Below are 8,765 nucleotides of genomic sequence, written 5' to 3'. Positions count from 1 at the left end.
ATTCCAAATATATATTTTATAGATTGTATAATCCAAACATTATTTCAAATATCCAGTTAATTTTGAGTTTTCCCTGATTAGTGTGTTAGTTTGAACTAGGATCCAAATGAGGTCCTTTCATTGCAAATGATTGAAAAGTAACTTGTCACTCTTTTTAAATAGCTTTATTGAGATACAATTAACATATCACACAGTTCACCCTATACCTTAAGTAAGGTATACAATTAAAAAATATATGTACAATTAAACTTTTTTATCATTTTCACAGGATTGCACAACCATCACTACAATCTAATTTTAGAATATCTTTGTACCTCCTAAAAAGAACTCCATACCCATTAGCTGTCACTCACCATTCTCCTCCAACCATCCCTCTACCCTCAGGCCCTTGCAACCACTAATCTACTCTTGTTCCATAGACTTGGCTATTCTGGACATTTCATACAAATGGAATCATACAATATGTGGTGTTTTTTGACTGCCTTTTACTTAGTGCATTTTCAAAGTTTATCCCTGTTGTAGCATGCATTATACTTCATTTCTTTTTACTGGTGAGTAATAGTCCATTGTATAGATATACTATTATACCATATTTTATTTATTTATCACTTTATGAAACTTGGGTTGTTTCTACTTTGGGGCTAATATGAATAATGCTGCAGTATTTGTGAACATCCTAAGTCTCTTTTAACCTGTAGGATTCTTTTTTTTTTTTTTCTCTTTGTAATTTATTCAATTAGGAAACTGGTTTATTTGTCTTATAGAGTTTCCACAGTCTGGATGTCTCTGATCTTGTCCCTGTCGTGTCACTTAACATTTTTCTGTGCCCTTCTGTTTCCTCTGAATTAACATTTAGATCTAAAGGCTCAATCCGGTACAGGTTTGAATTTTGATGGTGGGAATACTTGGTGGGTAGAGTGTTGTGTTCGTAAAAGAACAGGAGAATGATAATGTGTGGGTGTCTTTTTTTGTGATGGTAGCAGACATTAGTATCATTGTTTAGCTCTATTAATTCAATAAGGGTTTGGAAGCTGGTGCCTATTTTTAAGAAATTAATAGGGTTTTTTTGCATTGTAGTTTCAAATTCATTTCTGCTGTTATATAGGAAAATGATTTCTATATTTATATGTGTGATGGGTGTGTGTGTGTGTGTGTCTATTATATTTCAACTGGATACCTTATTAAATTTTCTTTTAACCCTTTATGGTCTTTCATAAGATTTTCTAACTTTCCAGCTGATTATGCCATGTGCCAGTTACACAGTGTTTTAGACAGACCCCTGCCTTTCTTTCTCCTTGCCATAGTGCATTGGCTAGGACTTGAGAACACTGAGCAGCAGCAGCATGAGATGCCCCCTGCCCTTGCTGTTGGTCTCATTACAGAAATCCTTCCAGAGATATTCATACTTACCCAGACATAGATGTGCACTTAAATTCTCTCTGGTTTTATAATTGAGTGGCAGATGCCAATGGGGAAGATCTGTACCTCTCTTTGGTTGTGATGCCAGGGGCTCTGCATTCAGCACCCATAGAAGAGCCCTTAGCTATGCAGGACTTCAGCCAGACTAAGCTTAAAAGAACATGGCTAGTTGGTCTTTTCCAAATAAGGTGCCACACACACACAGAGGTGTGTGTGGACTGGGCCAAAGTTGGGTATGAAAGCTGCAAGCCAAGGATGCATGGCCACCAGACCAGAGGCCCCAGGATGCCACTAGCATCACTGTCAGAGTTTGTTTGCCTAGAGTTTACAGCAGTCGAAGCTATTGGCACAGAGAGCCCAGGACTGAGTTCATTTACTCCAAAGGCATGGACTAGCATCTTGGGCTCACTCTAGGTGATGAAGATACCCAGGCTCTGCCCTGGAAGAAGTGGGGCTGGTTGATAGGAACATTTTAAGGATATCATTTTTTTTTTTTTATTTTTTTATTTTTTATAAACATATATTTTTTATATACATATATTTTTATCCCCAGGTCTGTGAATCACCAGGTTTACACACTTCACAGCACTCACCAAATCACATACCCTCCCCAATGTCCATAATCCCACCCCCTTCTCCCCAACCCCCTCCCCCCGGCAACCCTCAGTTTGTTTTGTGAGATTAAGAGTCACTTATGGTTTGTCTCCCTCCCAATCCCATCTTGTTTCATTTATTCTTCTACCCACTTAAGCCTCCATGTTGCATCACCACTTCCTCATATCAGGGAGATCATATGATAGTTGTCTTTCTCTGCTTGACTTATTTCGCTAAGCATGATACGCTCTAGTTCCATCCATGTTGTTGCAAATGGCAAGATTTCATTTCTTTTGATGGCTGCATAGTATTCCATTGTGTATATATACCACATCTTCTTGATCCATTCATCTGTTGATGGACATCTAGGTTCTTTCCATAGTTTGGCTATTGTGGACATTGCTGCTATAAACATTCGGGTGCATGTGTCCCTTTGGATCACTACATTTGTATCTTTAGGGTAAATACCCAATAGTGCAATTGCTGGGTCATAGGGCAGTTCTATTTTCAACATTTTGAGGAACCTCCATGCTGTTTTCCAGAGTGGCTGCACCAGCTTGCATTCCCACCAACAGTGTAGGAGGGTTCCCCTTTCTCCGCATCCTCGCCAGCATCTGTCATTTCCTGACTTGTTGATTTTAGCCATTCTGACTGGTGTGAGGTGATATCTCATTGTGGTTTTGATTTGTATTTCCCTGATGCCAAGTGATATGGAGCACTTTTTCATGTGTCTGTTGGCCATCTGGATGTCTTCTTTGCAGAAATGTCTGTTCATGTCTTCTGCCCATTTCTTGATTGGATTATTTGTTCTTTGGGTGTTGAGTTTGCTAAGTTCTTTATAGATTCTGGACACTAGTCCTTTATCTGATATGTCGTTTGCAAATATCTTCTCCCATTCTGTCAGTTGTCTTTTGATTTTGTTAACTGTTTCCTTTGCTGTGCAAAAGCTTTTGATCTTGATGAAATCCCAGTAGTTCATTTTTTCCCTTGCTTCCCTTGCCTTTTGCGTTGTTCCTAGGAAGATGTTGCTGCGGCAGAGGTCGAAGAGGTTGCTGCCCGTGTTCTCCTCAAGGATTTTGATGGATTCCTTTCGTACATTGAGGTCCTTCATCCATTTTGAGTCTATTTTTGTGTGTGGTGTAAGGAAATGGTCCAATTTCATTTTTCTGCATGTGGCTGTCCAATTTTCCCAGCACCATTTATTGAAAAGGCTGTCTTTTTTCCATTGGACATTCTTTCCTGCTTTGTCGAAGATTAGTTGACCATAGAGTTGAGGGTCTATTTCTGGGCTCTCTATTCTGTTCCATTGATCTATGTGTCTGTTTTTGTGCCAGTACCATGCTGTCTTGATGATGACAGCTTTGTAATAGAGCTTGAAGTCCGGAATTGTGATGCCACCAACGTTGGCTTTCTTTTTCAATATCCCTTTGGCTATTCGAGGTCTTTTCTGGTTCCATATAAATTTTAGAATTATTTGTTCCATTTCTTTGAAAAAGATGGATGGTACTTTGATAGGAATTGCATTAAATGTGTAGATTGCTTTAGGTAGCATAGACATTTTCACAATATTTATTCTTCCAATCCAGGAGCATGGAACATTTTTCCATTTCTTTGTGTCTTCCTCAATTTCTTTCATGAGTACTTTATAGTTTTCTGAGTATAGATTCTGTGTCTCTTTGGTTAGGTTTATTCCTAGGTATCTTATGGTTTTGGATGCAATTGTAAATGGGATTGACTCCTTAATATCTCTTTCTTCTGTCTTGCTGTTGGTGTAGAGAAATGCAACTGATTTCTGTGCATTGATTTTATATCCTGACACTTTACTGAATTCCTGTATAAGTTCTAGCAGTTTTGGAGTGGAGTCTTTTGGGTTTTCCACATATAGTATCATATCATCTGCGAAGAGTGATAATTTGACTTCTTCTTTGCCGATTTGGATGCCTTTAATTTCCTTTTGTTGTCTGATTGCTGAGGCTAGGACCTCTAGTACGATGTTGAATAGCAGTGGTGATAATGGACATCCCTGCCGTGTTCCTGACCTTAGCGGAAAAGCTTTCAGTTTTTCTCCATTGAGAATGATATTTGCGGTGGGTTTTTCATAGATGGCTTTGATGATATTGAGGTATGTGCCCTCTATCCCTACACTTTGAAGAGTTTTGATCAGGAAGGGATGTTGTACTTTGTCAAATGCTTTTTCAGCATCTATTGAGAGTATCATATGGTTCTTGTTCTTACTTTTATTGATGTGTTGTATCACATTGACTGATTTGCGGATGTTGAACCAACCTTGCAGCCCTGGAATAAATCCCACTTGGTCGTGGTGAATAATCTTTTTAATGTACTGTTGAATCCGATTGGCTAGTATTTTGTTGAGTATTTTCGCATCTGTGTTCATCAAGGATATCGGTCTATAGCTCTCTTTTTTGGTGGGATCCTTGTCTGGTTTTGGGATCAAGGTGATGCTGGCCTCATAAAATGAGTTTGGAAGTTTTCCTTCCATTTCTATTTTTTGGAACAGTTTCAGGAGAATAGGAATTAGTTCTTCTTTAAATGTTTGGTAGAATTCCCCCGGGAAGCCGTCTGGCCCTGGGCTTTTGTTTGTTTGGAGATTTTTAATGACTGTTTCAATCTCCTTACTGGTTATGGGTCTGTTCAGGCTTTCTATTTCTTCATGGTTCAGTTGTGGTAGTTTATATGTTTCTAGGAATGCATCCATTTCTTCCAGATTGTCAAATTTATTGCCGTAGAGTTGCTCATAGTATGTTCTTATAATAGTTTGTATTTCCTTGGTGTTAGTTGTGATCTCTCCTCTTTCATTCATTATTTTATTTATTTGCGTCCTTTCTCTTTTCTTTTTGATAAGTCGGGCCAGGGGTTTATCAATTTTATTAATTCTTTCAAAGAACCAGCTCCTAGTTTCGTTGATTTGTTCTATTGTTTTTTTGGTTTCTATTTCATTGATTTCTGCTCTGATCTTTATGATTTCTCTTCTCCTGCTGGGCTTAGGGTTTCTTTCTTGTTCCTTCTCCAGCTCCTTTAGGTGTAGGGTTAGGTTGTGTACCTGAGACCTTTCTTGTTTCTTGAGAAAGGCTTGTACCGCTATATATTTTCCTCTCAGGACTGCCTTTGTTGTGTCCCACAGATTTTGAACCGTTGTATTTTCATTATCATTTGTTTCCATGATTTTTTTCAATTCTTCTTTAATTTCCCGGTTGACCCATTCATTCTTTAGAAGGATACTGTTTAGTCTCCATGTATTTGGGTTCTTTCCAAACTTCCTTTTGTGGTTGAGTTCTAGCTTTAGAGCATTGTGGTCTGAAAATATGCAGGGAATGATCCCAATCTTTTGATACCGGTTGAGTCCTGATTTAGGACCGAGGATGTGATCTATTCTGGAGAATGTACCATGTGCACTAGAGAAGAATGTGTATTCTGTTGCTTTGGGATGAAATATTCTGAATATATCTGTGATGTCCATCTGGTCCAGTGTGTCATTTAAGGCCTTTATTTCCTTGCTGATCTTTTGCTTGGATGACCTGTCCATTTCAGTGAGGGGAATATTAAAGTCCCCTACTATTATTGTATTGTTGTTTATGTGTTTCTTTGATTTTGTTATTAATTGGTTTATATAGTTGGCTGCTCCCACGTTGGGGGCATAGATATTTAAAATTGTTAAATCTTCTTGTTGGACAGACCCTTTGAGTATGATATAGTGTCCTTCCTCATCTCTTATTACAGTCTTTGGCTTAAAATCTAATTGATCTGATATAAGGATTGCCACTCCTGCTTTCTTCTGATGTCCATTAGCATGGTAAATTCTTTTCCACCCCCTCACTTTAAATCTGGAGGTGTCTTCGGGCTTAAAATGTGTTTCTTGGAGGCAACATATAGATGGGTTTTGTTTTTTTATCCATTCTGATACCCTGTGTCTTTTGACAGGGGCATTTAGCCCATTCACATTCAGGGTAACTATTGAGAGATATGAATTTAGTGCCATTGTATTGCCTGTAAGGTGACTGTTACTGTATATGGTCTCTGTTCCTTTCTGATCTACCACTTGTAGGCTCTCTCTTTGCTTAGAGGACCCCTTTCAATATTTCCTGTAGAGCTGGTTTGGTATTTGCAAATTCTTTCAGTTGTTGTTTGTCCTGGAAGCTTTTAATCTCTCCTTCTATTTTCAATGATAGCCTAGCTGGATATAGTATTCTTGGCTGCATGTTTTTCTCGTTTAGTGCTCTGAAAATATCATGCCAGCTCTTTCTGGCCTGCCAGGTCTCTGTGGATAAGTCAGCTGCCAATCTAATATTTTTACCATTGTATGTTACAGACTTCTTTTCCCGGGCTGCTTTCAGGATTTTCTCTTTGTCATTGAGACTTGTAAATTTTACTATTATGTGACGGGGTGTGGGCCTATTCTTATTTATTTTGAGGGGCATTCTCTGAACCTCCTGAATTTTGATGCTTGTTCCCTTTGCCATATTGGGGAAATTCTCCCCAATAATTCTCTCCAGTATACCTTCTGCTCCCCTCTCACTTTCTTCTTCTTCTGGAATCCCAATTATTCTAATGTTGTTTCGTCTTATGGTGTCACTTATTTCTCGAATTCTCCCCTCGTGGTCCAGTAGCTGTTTGTCCCTCTTTTGATCAGCTTCTTTATTCTCTGTCATTTGGTCTTCTATATCACTAATTCTTTCTTCTGCCTCATTTATCCTAGCAGTGAGAGCCTCCATTTTTTATTGCACCTCATTAATAGCTTTTTTGATTTCAACTTGGTTAGATTTTAGTTCTTTTATTTCTCCAGAAAGGGCTTTTATATCTCTCGAGAGGGTTTCTCTAATATCTTCCATGCCTTTTTCGAGCCCGGCTAGAACCTTGAGAATTGTCATTCTGAACTCTAGATCTGACATATTACCGATGTCTGTATTGATTAGATCCCTAGCCTTCGGTACTGCCTCTTGTTCTTTTTTTTGTGGTGAATTTTTACGTCTTGTCATTTTGTCCAGATAAGAGTAAATGAAGGGGCAAGTAAAATACTAAAAGGGTGGCAACAACCCCAGGAAAATATGCTTTAGCCAAATTAGAAGAGATCCAAAATCGTGAGTGGGGAGAAAGGGGATAAAAAGAGGTTCAAAAAGGAAGAAAGAAAAAAGAAAAAAAAAAAAAAAAAAAAAAAAAAAGAAAAGAATTTTTTTTTTAAAAAAGAAAACACCTAAGAAAAATGTAAAAAAATATATATATATATTAGATAAACTAGTAAAAAATCGTTAAAAAAGAAAAAGGTAACAGTTAAAAAAAAAAAAAAAATTTTACCCGAAGGCGAGAAAAAAAAAAAAAAAAAAAAAATGAAAAAGAAAAAATTAAATTAACTGCAAGACTAAAAAAAATCACAGGAAAAAAGCCATGAGTTCCGTGCTTGGCTTTCTCCTCCTCTGGAATTCTGCTGCTCTCCTTGGTATTGAAACCGCACTCCTTGGTAGGTGAGCTTGGTCTCGGCTGGATTTCTTGTTGATCTTCTGGGGGAGGGGCCTGTTGTAGTGATTTTCAAGTGTCTTTGCCCCAGGCGGAATTACACCGCCCTTACCCGGGGCCGGGGTGAGTAATCCGCTCGGGTTTGCTTTCAGGAGCTTTTGTTCCCTGAGCGCTTTCCGTAGAGTTCCAGAGGACGGGAATACAAATGGCGGCCTCCTGGTCTCCGGCCCGGAGGAGCCGAGAGCCCAGGGCCCCACTCCTCAGTGCGCCCTCAGAGAACAGCGCCCAGTTACTCCCGTCTGCCTGACCTCCGGCCGCGCTCCGAGCTCACCGAGCCTGCGACCGGTTCAAGGTAACACGGAGCTGCGAGCTTACTGTCGGCTCTGTCTCTGTAGCCGGCTTTCCCGTTCCAATACCCGCAAGCTCTGCGACACTCAGACACCCCCGATCCTTCTGTGACCCTGCGGGACCTGAGGCCACGCTGACCCCGCGTGGGCTTCGCTCCGGTTTAGCCTCTGGAGCGATGTCCCTCCGCGGAGCAGACTTTTAAAAGACCTGATTTTGTGCGCGGTTGCTCCGCCGCTTGCCGGGAGCCGGCCCCTCCCCCCGGGGTCTATCTTCCCGTCGCTTTGGATTCACTTCTCCGCCGGTCCTACCTTTCTGAAAGTCGTTGTTTTTCTGTTTCCAGAATTGCTGTTCTTCTTCTCTTCGATCTGCCGATGGATTTTCAGGTGTTTGCAATCTTTAGATAAGCTATCTAGCTGATCTCCGGCTAGCTGAAGCAGTCTCAGCTTGCTACTTCTCCGCCATCTTGACTCCTCCCCTAAGGATATCATTTTTTAAAGATGAGGAAGAGGGCTTTTCTTCTCCCTCTGTGGAGCAGAACAACAGGGCAGTTCCCAGGGGTAAAAACCAGCCTCCACAAAGAGGTCATGTGGGTTGGCAATGGGACTGAGAAGCAGTAAGTAGGGTGGCTTTCTCCTTGCGCTGTGTTCCCCCAGCTCTAAGCTGCCTGCCTTTTTTCGCCCCCAGAAGGGGACCAGGAGGGATCCTCAATTCAGAACACTGAAATCCAGAAGCCCTGAGGAGAGTTAGAGGAGACTAACAAAAGCCCACCCAAAGGTAGTTAGCTGTAGTCACTGGTGGGCACAAGCTGCCCCTATTGGAGACAGTGTCATTTTTCGTTTGCTAAGCACCACACTTGTGGATGGACCAACAGGTCAGCCCATCAAGCCTGCAGGTTCTTAACAGGAGCAATGGGAGAATTTTTTTCCAATATCTTC

The sequence above is a fragment of the Mustela lutreola genome, chromosome 13 (genome assembly GCF_030435805.1).
Source record: "Mustela lutreola isolate mMusLut2 chromosome 13, mMusLut2.pri, whole genome shotgun sequence".
Taxonomy (NCBI): domain Eukaryota; kingdom Metazoa; phylum Chordata; class Mammalia; order Carnivora; family Mustelidae; genus Mustela; species Mustela lutreola.
The sequence above is the reverse complement of the archived record's forward strand: the minus strand, read 5'-3'. Positions refer to the sequence as shown.